The sequence below is a fragment of the Eptesicus fuscus genome, chromosome 1, assembly GCF_027574615.1.
Source record: "Eptesicus fuscus isolate TK198812 chromosome 1, DD_ASM_mEF_20220401, whole genome shotgun sequence".
In the NCBI taxonomy this organism is placed as follows: Eukaryota; Metazoa; Chordata; class Mammalia; order Chiroptera; family Vespertilionidae; genus Eptesicus; species Eptesicus fuscus.
The window spans coordinates 133,376,086-133,387,212 of NC_072473.1; positions in this window are offsets into that span (position 1 = coordinate 133,376,086).

Sequence of the window (11,127 nt, forward strand, 5' to 3'; positions counted from 1 at the left end):
GAAATCCACCTATAAATTTCGACTCCCAAAAACTTAACTACTGATAACCTATTGTTGACCTACGAATAACATAAACAGTTGATGAACATGTTTTGTACATTATGTGTATTATATACTCTATTCTTACAATAAAGTAAGCTAGAGAAAAGAAATGTTATTAAGAAAGTCATAAGGAAGAGAACATTTATTTACAGTATTTATTGAAAACAATTCATATACTGGTATAATGGACCCATACAGTTCAAGGATCAGTTGTAAATGTTTGTCATACTAATTATTTTCATCTTGATTTAGAAAGCACCTAGAACCCTAGCCGGTTTGGCTCAGTGGATAGAACCTCAGACTCTAGTCTGAGGAGTCCTGGGTTCAATTCCAGTAAAGGGCATATGCCTAGGTTGAGGCTTGCAGGGGGCAGCTGATTAATGATTTTTCTCTCATCATTGGTGTTTCTATCTCTTTCTCCCTTTCCCTTCCTCTCTGAAATCAATAAAAATATATTTTAAAATACACACACCTAGAAATGTCTTTCTCTACTATGGGTTCCTTGATGAATAGACAATGTGAGGAACTTTTCTCTTTGTGAGAATATTCGGTTACTAATGAAAGAAGCCACTAAAAAGTAATAAATCTCATGATATATTAAATCCCACTTCCCTGGTGTCTCTTTGCTTGTGTTTGTTTTTCTCTAAAGGAAATTTTCAAAATGCCTTTGTAAATGTTACCAGCCTAAGCCTAAATTCATAAGCCTGATTCTTCTATTTTTCTTTGGCTCTTGTCTTCTCTTTGGTCCTTCATTGTTTTGTTTTAGAGCCCATGCATCTCAGAAGGGAAAACATCATCTTAATAAATGGCATAAGTGGCCCAAGAGCTATTTCTCATTAGGTGATGCCAGGTCCTGTCATATTCAATACTTCTCCACGAAAAAGAAAAATGAAAAAAAGGGTACTTTGTTTCTGAAATATTTGAAAGTATAATGGTATGGAGAAATGGGAAATGGAATAATTCAGGGCACAACTGACCATAATAAGAGCTAAACAAACAATAAAGACAGAGATATATTGCCTGAGCCATGAAGCAATATTCCCTTTTGTCTTTTTTAAGTACATATTCTCAAAAAAAAAAAAAAAAAACGATGATGAAATATATAATTTTGAACACAGTTATCTAAAGTGACCATTTTACAATGGGATGGAGGCTAATCTCTTTGATGAGTTGTGTCCATCCACTGAGGGAGGATTTTCTATTAGAGTTAAGCAGCCATCAGCTGGAATGGCCCCAAACATTGACTGTCTAATGCAGAGATCCTCAAACTTTTTAAACAGGGGGCAGTTCACTGTCCCTCAGACCGTTGGAGGGCCGGACTATAGTTTAAAAAAAAACTATGAACAAATTCCTATGCACATGCACATATCTTATTTTGAAGTAAAAAAACAAAACGGCAAAAACACCCACATGTGGCCCATGGGCCGTAGTTTGAGGATGCCTGGTCTAATGTATGTGTGTGTATTGATCCTTGACATTTACTAATGAGAGCATTTATCAAACCCTACTGTGTGCCCTAGGAGCTAAAGGGGGCATAGAGGACATTGCAAACATGATCTCTATGTTTACAATGTGAGGTACTTTACATCTAGCGAGGTTGGCTGTCAGATGAAGCATGTTTGGACAAATGTGGCATGCCTTACCTACTGGGGATTATCTGTGAGATGACATTTCAGGGGGTGCCAACAAAGTCGCACTGTCCAAAAGAATATGCCCTGAAACCACTACCAGCTGCCAAAAGTAACATCAACCCACTATCTTATTTAATATACTAGAGGCCCGGTGTACGAACTTCATGCACAAGGGGGTGTCCCTCAGCCTACCCTGCACCCTCTCACAATCCAGAACCACTGGCTCCTAACCACTCACCTGTCTGCCTGCCTAGTGCCCCAAACTGCCCTCCCCTGCTGTCCTGGTCACCCCAAACTACCCTCCCCTGCCTGTCTGATCACCCCTAACTGCCCCCCCCACCAGCCTGGTCACCCCCAAATGTCCCCCGGTGGCCTGGTAGCCCCTTAGTGCCCCCCACTAGCCTGTTTGCCCCTTACTGCACTCCCTGCCAGTGTGTTGGCCCCCAACCCCCCCCGCCCCGCCAGCCAGGTCACTCCTCACTGCCCCCCTCTGCCAGCCTGGTTGCCCCTCACTGCCCCCCTGCCAGTCTGGTCACCCCTAACTGACATCCCCTGCAGGCCTGGTAGCCCCACGCTGCCTGCCTACCTGGTCACCCCCAACTGCCCCCCCCCCACTTAGTCTGGTTGCCAGCCATGCAGCCTGCTGTTCGATCGTTTGGTTGCCCTCACTAACCCCCTGCCAGCCTGGTTGCCCCACGCAGCTTCTTGCTCAGTCATTTGGTCACCCCTCACTAACTGCCCTGCCAGTCTGCTCACCCCATGCAGCCTGCTTCTCAGTCATTTGGTTGCCCCACACTAACCCCCCTGCCGGCCTGGTCACACCCAACTGCCCCCCCCCCCTGCGGGCCTGGTAACCCCATGAAGCCTGCTGCTCAGTCGTTTGGTCGCCCCTCACTGCCTACCCCCCTGCTGGCCTGGTCACCCCCACTACCCCCCCCCCCCCCGTGGGCCTGGTCACCCCAGGCAGCCTGCTGCTCAGTTGTTTGGTCGCCCCTCACTAATCCCCCTGCTGGCCTGGTTGCCCCATGCAGACTGCTGCTCAGTCATTTGGTCATCCCTCACTAACCCCCTGCCAGCATGGTTGCTCCAAACAGCCTGTTTGGTTGTCCTTTCAGTTGTTTTGGATGCAATGGTCCCTTAGCCTTTTATATATATACACTGAGTGGCCAGATGATGATGATCTCTGAACACATAATAATCTGGCCACTCAGCAGTGTATATCCTATATAATAAAAGGCTAATATGAATCTTGTCCCCTCGACTAGGAGTTCGACCAGCAAGTAGGCTGGCCAACCAACCATGACCCCTCCCCCTGGCCAGGCTGGCTGGACCCCACCCATGCACGAATTCATGCACTGGGCCTCTAATACACACACACACACACACACACACACACACACACACACACACACACACACACTGAGTGGCCAGATTATTATGCGTTCAGAGATCATAATAATCTGGCCACTCAGTGTATATAGACTAGTCACCTGGTGCACAAAATTCGAGTCCCTCAGGCCGGCCTGCACCCTCTCTAATCTGGGACCCCCGAAGGATGTCCTACTGCTGGTTTATAGGAATCAGGCCTAAATCAGCAGTCGGACATCCCTCTCACAATCCTGGATTGCTGGCTCCTAACCGCTCACCTGCCTCCCTGCCTGATTGCCCCTAATCACTCTGCCTGCCGGACTGCTTGCTCCCAGCTTCCCCCACCCCTGCTGGCCTGCTCACCCCCACCTCCCCTCCCCACTGGCTTGCTTGCTCCCAACTGCCCCCCTCCAGGCTTGCTCACACCAAACTGCCCCCGCTGTCCTGATCACCCCCAACTGACCACCAATGATGGCCTGCTCACCCCCAACTGGACCCCTATTGGTCTTCTCACCCCCAACACCCCCACACCCCCACCAGCCTGATCACCCACAACTGCTGTCCCATCCTGGCCTGATCACCCACAACTGCCCTCCCCTCTTGGCCTCTAACCGCCTCTACCTCAGCCCCACCACCATGGCTTTGTCCAGAAGAACGTCCGGAAGGTCTCCTGGAAGGTCTCCAAGTCTAATTAGCATATTACCCTTTTATTAGTATAGATAGAGGCCTGGTGCACGGTGGGGGTAGGGGGGCTGGCTTGCTTGCACTGAAGGGTGTCCCGGATCAGTGTGGAGGTTCCCTTGGGATGTAGGGTGACCTGGGCAAGGGGCCTGTGGTGGTTTGAAGGCTGTCCATGTCCCCATTGTGTGAGGTTCCCCACTGGGGGGGCATGGCCAGCCTGGGTGAGGGCCTAAGGGCTGTTTTTAAGCTGGCCACACCCCCTTCAGGGTGGGGATTCCACTGGAATGCCTGGACAGCTTGGGTGAGGGGCTGATGGCTGTTAGCAGATTGTCCATGGCCCCAGCAGGGACCCTCAACCCATGAAGGCGTGGCCAGCCTGGGTGAGGGGCTGAGAGTTGTTTTCAGGCTGGCCACACCACCTTCAGAGAGGGGGTCCCCGCTGGGATGCCTGGCCAGCCTGGTTGAGGGGCTGATGGCTGTTTGCAGGCTGACCACGCCTCCCAGCAAGGACTCTTACTCCATGGGGGCATGGCCAGCCTGGGTAAGGGGCTGAGGGCCGTTTTCAGGATGGCCACACCCCCTTCAGGGTGGGTGGTCCTGCGGGGGTAACTGGCCAGCCTGGGTGGGGGCTGCTGGCTGTTTGCAGTCTGGACATGCTCCCAAGGGGGGACTCTCACCCCATGGAGGTGTGGCCAGCCTGGGTAAGGGGCTGAGGGCCATTTTCAGGCTGGCCACCCCCCCTGGCAACCCAGGCCCCCAGCCACTCCTTGAGCAGAGGTCAGGGGTGGGCTGGAAGTATGGGTTGCCCCTGGTGACCCAGGTCCCCCGCCATTCCTTGAGTGAGGCCAGGGTCGGCTGGAAGTCTGGGTTGCCCCCAGCTACCCAGGCACCCAGCCACTCCTTGCACAGAGGCCAGGGTTGGAGGGAAGCTTGGATTCCTCCATTGCTGGTGGCAACCCAAGCATCCTACTCACTCCAGCTCCATGTCCTCCACCAACTTGTTGGGTTAATTTGCATAGTTGCCCCTGATTGGCTGGTGGGCATAGTGGGAGGACGGTCAATTTGCATGTTTCTCTCTTATTAGTGTAGATGTTCAATCATCTCAAGTAGTCAATGTGAACGTTTAATAAAACAAAGGGTAATGGGCCCCTCCATATCCTATATAATAAAAAGCTAATATGCAAATCAACCAAACAGTGGAATGACCAGTCATTCTACTTTGACGTGCACTGACCACCAGGGGACAGACACTCAATGCAGGAGCTGCCCCTGGTGGTCATTACACTCCCATATGGGGAGCCCCATTCTGCCAGAAGCTGGGCTCATGGCTGGAGAGCGCAGTGGCAGTGGAGAGAGCCTCTCCTGCCTCCATGACAGCACTAAGGATGTCTGACTGATGGCTTAGGCCCACTCCCTAGGAAGCGGGCTTAAGCCGTCAGTCAGACATCCTCAGAGGGCTCCTGAACTGTGAGAGGGTGCAGTCCGGGCTGAGGGACACTCCCTTTTCCATGAATTTCATGCACCTGGCCTCTAGTATCTACACTAATAAAAGAGAAACATGCAAATTAACCACCCCTCCGCTATGCCCACCAGCCAATCAGAAGCAAGTATGCAAATAAACCCAACAAAGATAGCGGTGGTCATGGAACTGGAGGGAGCAGGAGGCTTGGGTTGCCACTGGTGATGGAGGAAGCCAAGCTTCCCACTGGCCCTGGCCTCCGCTCAAGAAAGAGTTGGGGACCTGGGTCGGGCCGACAGAGGCTTCCAGCCCGCCCTGGCCTCCGCTCAAGGAGGGACTGCGGGCCTGGGTTGCCGGGGGCATGGCCAGTCTGAAAACGGCCCTCAGCCCCTCTCCCAGGCTGGCCATGCCCCCAGGGGGTGAGGGTCCCTGCTGGGGTCTTGGCCAGCCTGCAAACAGCCATCAGCCCCTCACCCAGGCTGGACAGGCACCCAAGCAGGGACTCTTACTCCATGGGGGCATGGCCAGCCTGGGTAAGGGGTTGAGGGCCATTTTCAGGCTGGCCACACCCCCATGGGGTGAGGGTCCCCACTGGGGGGCTTCGCCAGCCTGAAAACAGCCATCAGCTCCTTACCCAGGCTGGCCAGGTACCCCTGTAGTGACCCCCTCCCTGAAGGGGGTGTGGCCAGTCAGAAGATGGCCCTCAGCCCCTCACCCAGGCTGGCCACGCCCCCATGGAGTAAGACTCCCCGCTGGGTGGCGTGGCCAGCCTACTAACAGCCATCAGCCCCTCACCCAGGCTGGACAGGCATCCCAGCGGGAACCCCCACCCTGAAGGGGATGTGTGCAGCTTGGAAATAGCCCTCAGCCCCTCACCCTGGTTGGCCATGCCCCCCCAGTCGGGACCCTCACCCCATGGGGGCATGGTTGGCCTGCAAACCACCACAGGCCTCTCGCCAAGGCTGCCCCACACCCCAAGAGAACCCCCACCCTGATCCAGGACACCCTTCAGAGCAAACCAGCTGGCCCCCACCTGTTCACCAGGCCTCTATCTATACTACTAAAAGGATAATATGCTAATTAGACTGGGAGACCTTCCAGGAGATCTTCCCGACGTTCTTCTGGACAAGTCCATGGTGGCGGGGCTGAGGTAGAGGTGGTTAGAGGCCAAGAGGGGAGGGCAGTTGTTGGTGATCATGCCAGGATAGGATGGCAGTTGTGGATGATCAGGCCAGCAGGGGGCAGCTGATGTTGAGCAGACCAGCAGAGGGGCCAGTTGGGGGTGATCAGGCCATCAGTGGGGGTCAGTTAGGCGTGATCAGGACAGCATGGGAGGTAGTTTGGAGTGAGCAGGCCAGTAGGGGGGAAGTTGGGGATGAGCAGGTCAGTGGGGAGGGGAGGTGGAGGTGAGCAGGCCAGCAAGGGGTGCAGTTGGGGGCGAGCAGGCTGGCAGGGGGGGCAGTTGGGTGTGAGCACACTGGCATGGGGGCAGTTGGGGGTCATCAGGCTGGCCAGGGGGTGACATTTGGGGGTGAGCAGGCCAGCAGGCAGAGTGGTTAGGGGCAATCAGGTAGGCAGGCAATTGAGTAGTTAGGAGCCAGCAGTCCCGGATTTCGAGAGGGATGTCTGACTGCTGATTTAGGCCCGATCCCTGTAAACCGGCAGTAGGACATCCTTCGTGGGGTCCCAGATTGGAGGGGGTGCAGGCCGGGCTGAGTGACACCCCCCCCCCCGGTGCATGAATTTCATGCACCAGGCCACTAGTCTATATAATAAAGAGCCAGGGTCGTAACGACCATTACAACCGAAGTCTTGACCAGACCAGAAGTCAGTGCTGTGTTGCCGTGGCGAGCTAGCACTGACTGGGGCTGCTACTGGCACCCTGACCAGCACTGACTGCCTTGGGGGCTGTGGATCATGCCCGGAGAGAGTCCTGCAGCGGGAGAGGCAAGGTCTGGTCCATAGCCTCTGTGGCAGCCATTGATCAGAACTTGCCTCTCTTTCTCTCCCTGCCTGGCCAACAGCCACACCTCAATTTCTCTCCAGGCTTCCACCAGGGCTGCTGATCAGCCCTGCCTTTCCAATCAGGCCCCGTTGATAGGCTCAGAGACAATGACTGGCATAGAAACTGACCAATCAGAACCAAATTGGCTGGCAGAGGAGGGCAGTTGGGGGTGATCAGGCAGGCAGAGGCAGTTAGGGATAATCAGGCCAGCAGCAAAGCGCAGTTAGGGGCGAGATCAGACTGGCAGGGGAGTGCCATTGGGGGCGAGATCAGGCCAGCAGGGGAGGGTAGTTGGAGACAACCAGGCTGGTAGGGGAGGGCAGTTGGGGGCAAGATCAGGCCATGAAGGGAGGGCAGTTAGGGGTGATCAGGCAGACAGAGGCAGTTGGGGGTGAGATCAGTCCAGCAGGGGAGAGCAGTTGGGAGCTCAATCAGCCCAGCAGGGGAGGGCAGTTGGGGGCAATCCAGCAGGCAGAAAGAGGCAGTTAGGAGCAATCAGGCAGGCAGAGGCAGTTAGGGGTGATCATGCAGGCAGGCAGAGAGGTTAAGGGTGATCAGGCAAGCAGGCAGAGGCAGTTAAGGGAGAACAGGCAGGCCGGCAGAGAGGTTAGGGGCAATCAGGTAGGCAGGCAGGTGAGTGGTTAGGAGCCAGCAGTCCCAGATTGTGAGATCCTGTGGGATCAGGCCTAAACCGGTGGTTGAACACCCCCCAAGGGGTCCCTGATTGGAGTGGGTGCAGGCTGGTCTGAGGGACCAACCCCCCATGCATGAATTTCATGCACCGGGCCTCTAGTATATGCATAACAGAGTAGCCTTCCTACTGCTATAGCATATTAGAGATCAATCCCAAGACTTATTTGTACGCATCATCCATAAGCCATCTTCAGCATCATCTGGGCCTCTTTCACTTTGTGTCTAGTTTGAAAAATACCTATTATACAAGTATTTCCTGGCCTCTTCGGGCAGAATAAATTCTCTCCCTCTGTGGTACACTCTTTCTGCCTACTTGGTTTTCCACAGAGTAGAGAGTGCTGTTTCCAGATGTGGACCTGGATTTGTCTGAGTCACCTGCCAGATGGGAAAGGAACCCTGTTCTACTCTAGTGGTTCTCAGTATGGCCTGTGGACCACTAACAACAGCATCCACCTAGAAACTTGCTAGAAATGCAAATTTTCAGATTGTGTCTGCCCCAGTCCCACAGAATCAGAAGCACGGGTCAGGGGCTCGATGCTTTGTATTTTAACAAGCCTCCAGGGGCTTCTGAGGCACTTTGAAGTGTGACAACCACTCTTCTGCTCTCTGTGACACACTCCTTTCTGTCCCAGTGTCTGAGTTCCTGCCATGAGCTGTTTTGCTGGCTCTGTTTAAACACAACCAACACATAGGCATGACTAAGACAGAACCAAATTCCACAGCTAGGTGTACTTCTGTTCATTAGAGCTGAAATGTGTTAACCTTACTTACTGGACTGGTTGTCCAAAAGGAAGAAGATTCTGTCGGGTTACATCAGCCAGAATAAATTGCCAGCTGACACTCTGCATGTGGTAGTCACAAATACTATAGATCATTGACTGGAATTTGGTGACAGTTTTCCTGCCCCGCCTCCCTGCAGATAGCATCTTGTTAGTGAGTCATTGGGATGCTAACAATATATTTACTGCATCTTTTAAGAAATCTGATGATTCTGTGAGTTATTTTTTCTTTTTGTGTGTGAAACATCATAAAAAAGACTTGCAGCGTTTCATTTCTTTTTCTATTATACTCTCTTGCTGTTTTCATAATGCACTTTCAAAAGTATAGATATATAATAACAAGAAAATTTGTTTCTAGCATAGAAGACATCACACATCACCTTATATCTCTCTCTGTGTGTGTTTTTCTCCCCAGCCATATTTGTACACATGGGAAATAATCCTGTCTATAATGTCATCTTTAAAAAGCTGCCTCAAGGAATCTCAGTGTTGTTGGCAAAATTGAATTTTGCTGCCCTGGATCACATTATTGCTTTTCTAATTTGACTATGGTTCATCCAGAACTGGAAAACTGGTCAAGTGGCTTATTGACTCTTTGCCCCCAAAACTTTTTCCACTTGTGCCTCACGCTGAACTTGCACCTCATATTTGAACTTGCTATTCAGAGAACACGAGATTCACATTTTGAATCCCTCTGAAACTGGGGGGTTTGCCTTTTTGTTTTCTTTTTTAAAAGTGCTTGTGCAAATAGAAAATAGTGCAGACCAAGGAGGCAGAAATGAGAAGGGAATTTTATCTAAATTAATCTTATCAGCTAAGCAATGAGGAGCTTGGAAATTATGACTTTCAGGATTTCCACCCAAGCCAAAATAATACTTTCTGGAATCCAACTTTATAACATTTATATACAAAAATAGATGATAAGAGCATGCTACATGTTCTATTTTATCAACAGCTCTTTCCCTGAGCAAATAGGGTCAAGAGCAAAAAAAAAAAAAAAAAAAAAAAAAGAACAATATCCTTTCATTTTCCTAGCCATGTAACATCATGGTGTTTAGGGAGCACAAAGAACACTTTTCTACTACAAACTCTTCAGCTACTCCCTGCTAGGTCTGTTTTCTGATGTCTTTGACTTTGCTTTTTGCATAACTTCTAGCAGACATTCCCATTGATCACATTTTCTTCCGTTAATGTTCCAGAAGTAGATGATCCCCTTAGAGTGTGGCGAGTCGATGTTTACTATGTAACATCAGAAATTCTCATTGATAGCCTGTCTCCTTTGTGACCTGTTCTCAATGAATGTGCTTGTCTGAATCACTACAGTAGAAAATCTCTCTACCCCCATTCTCAAAACAAGTGACCACTAAGAAAATAGACACTTGTGATCACCAAACACTCATGCTTTGGACAATGACTCTCTCCTGCAGTGCTTTTCAAATTGGCTTCCCTCCTCAGGTCCCTGTGATGCTCAGGAGCCACCACTGTGATGCCTCGCAGTGAGAATTCTGGAGTTACCACATTCACTCAGGGAGACGAACTCTACTGCTTCCCAGCTCCAATTTTAACCACACGGTATCGAACATAATTCTCTAAGCACTGTGGACAATTCATGGGTGAATTGATGCATGACTTTGGATACTACATGGGTGAACTACTATTAATCCCCACTTCGGGCAGCGCAATTAGTCTTAAAATAGCCCACTGCCTTCTCAGCGTTATACTTCTCTCTCACTAATAGCACCCAGTGGGACATCCGGGATATCTTTCTTGTTCAGATCTCCTTTTGAATAAACTCCTGTATTAATGGCATTTGGAGAATATCTCCATAGAAGGGAGGCGATTCGCACTGGAAGAAAAGATGCTGCTGAGGGATCTACTGCCGTGATTAATAAGCAGTGCTCTGCAAAATACTCTGATCCTGTGCAAACAGCAGGGAATTCACAGGATATTTTAAATAACAGTGGTTTTTAAAAATATATTTCTGTTGATTTCAGAGAGGAAGGGAGAGGGAGAGAGAGAGAGAGAGAGAGAGAGATAGAGAGAGAAACATCCATGATGAGAGTGAATCATGTATTGGCTGCCTCCTGCACACTCCACACTGGGGATCAAGCTTGCAACCCAGGTATGTACCCTGACGGGGAATTGAACCTCGACCTCCTGGTTCATACGTTGACGCTCAACCACTGAGTCATGCAGCTGGGCAACAGTGATGTTTTTAATGTATTTTAAAACTGTGGTGATAGAACAATATGCATATTTAGATGGACTTGCCAAATGTTAACTCATTGAAGACAACTGGAAATGTAGTGGATGGCCACTAAATACTTGTTGAAATATAGAGTTTCAAGGCCTGTATCTACTTTAATATAAAGTGTCATTCATTGGGAAAATTTTAGTCAGCCCTGGGGAACTGTGTGTCCATGATGGAACCTCAGACGTAGCTGCTCTGCCCTTGTCCTAGGGTAATAA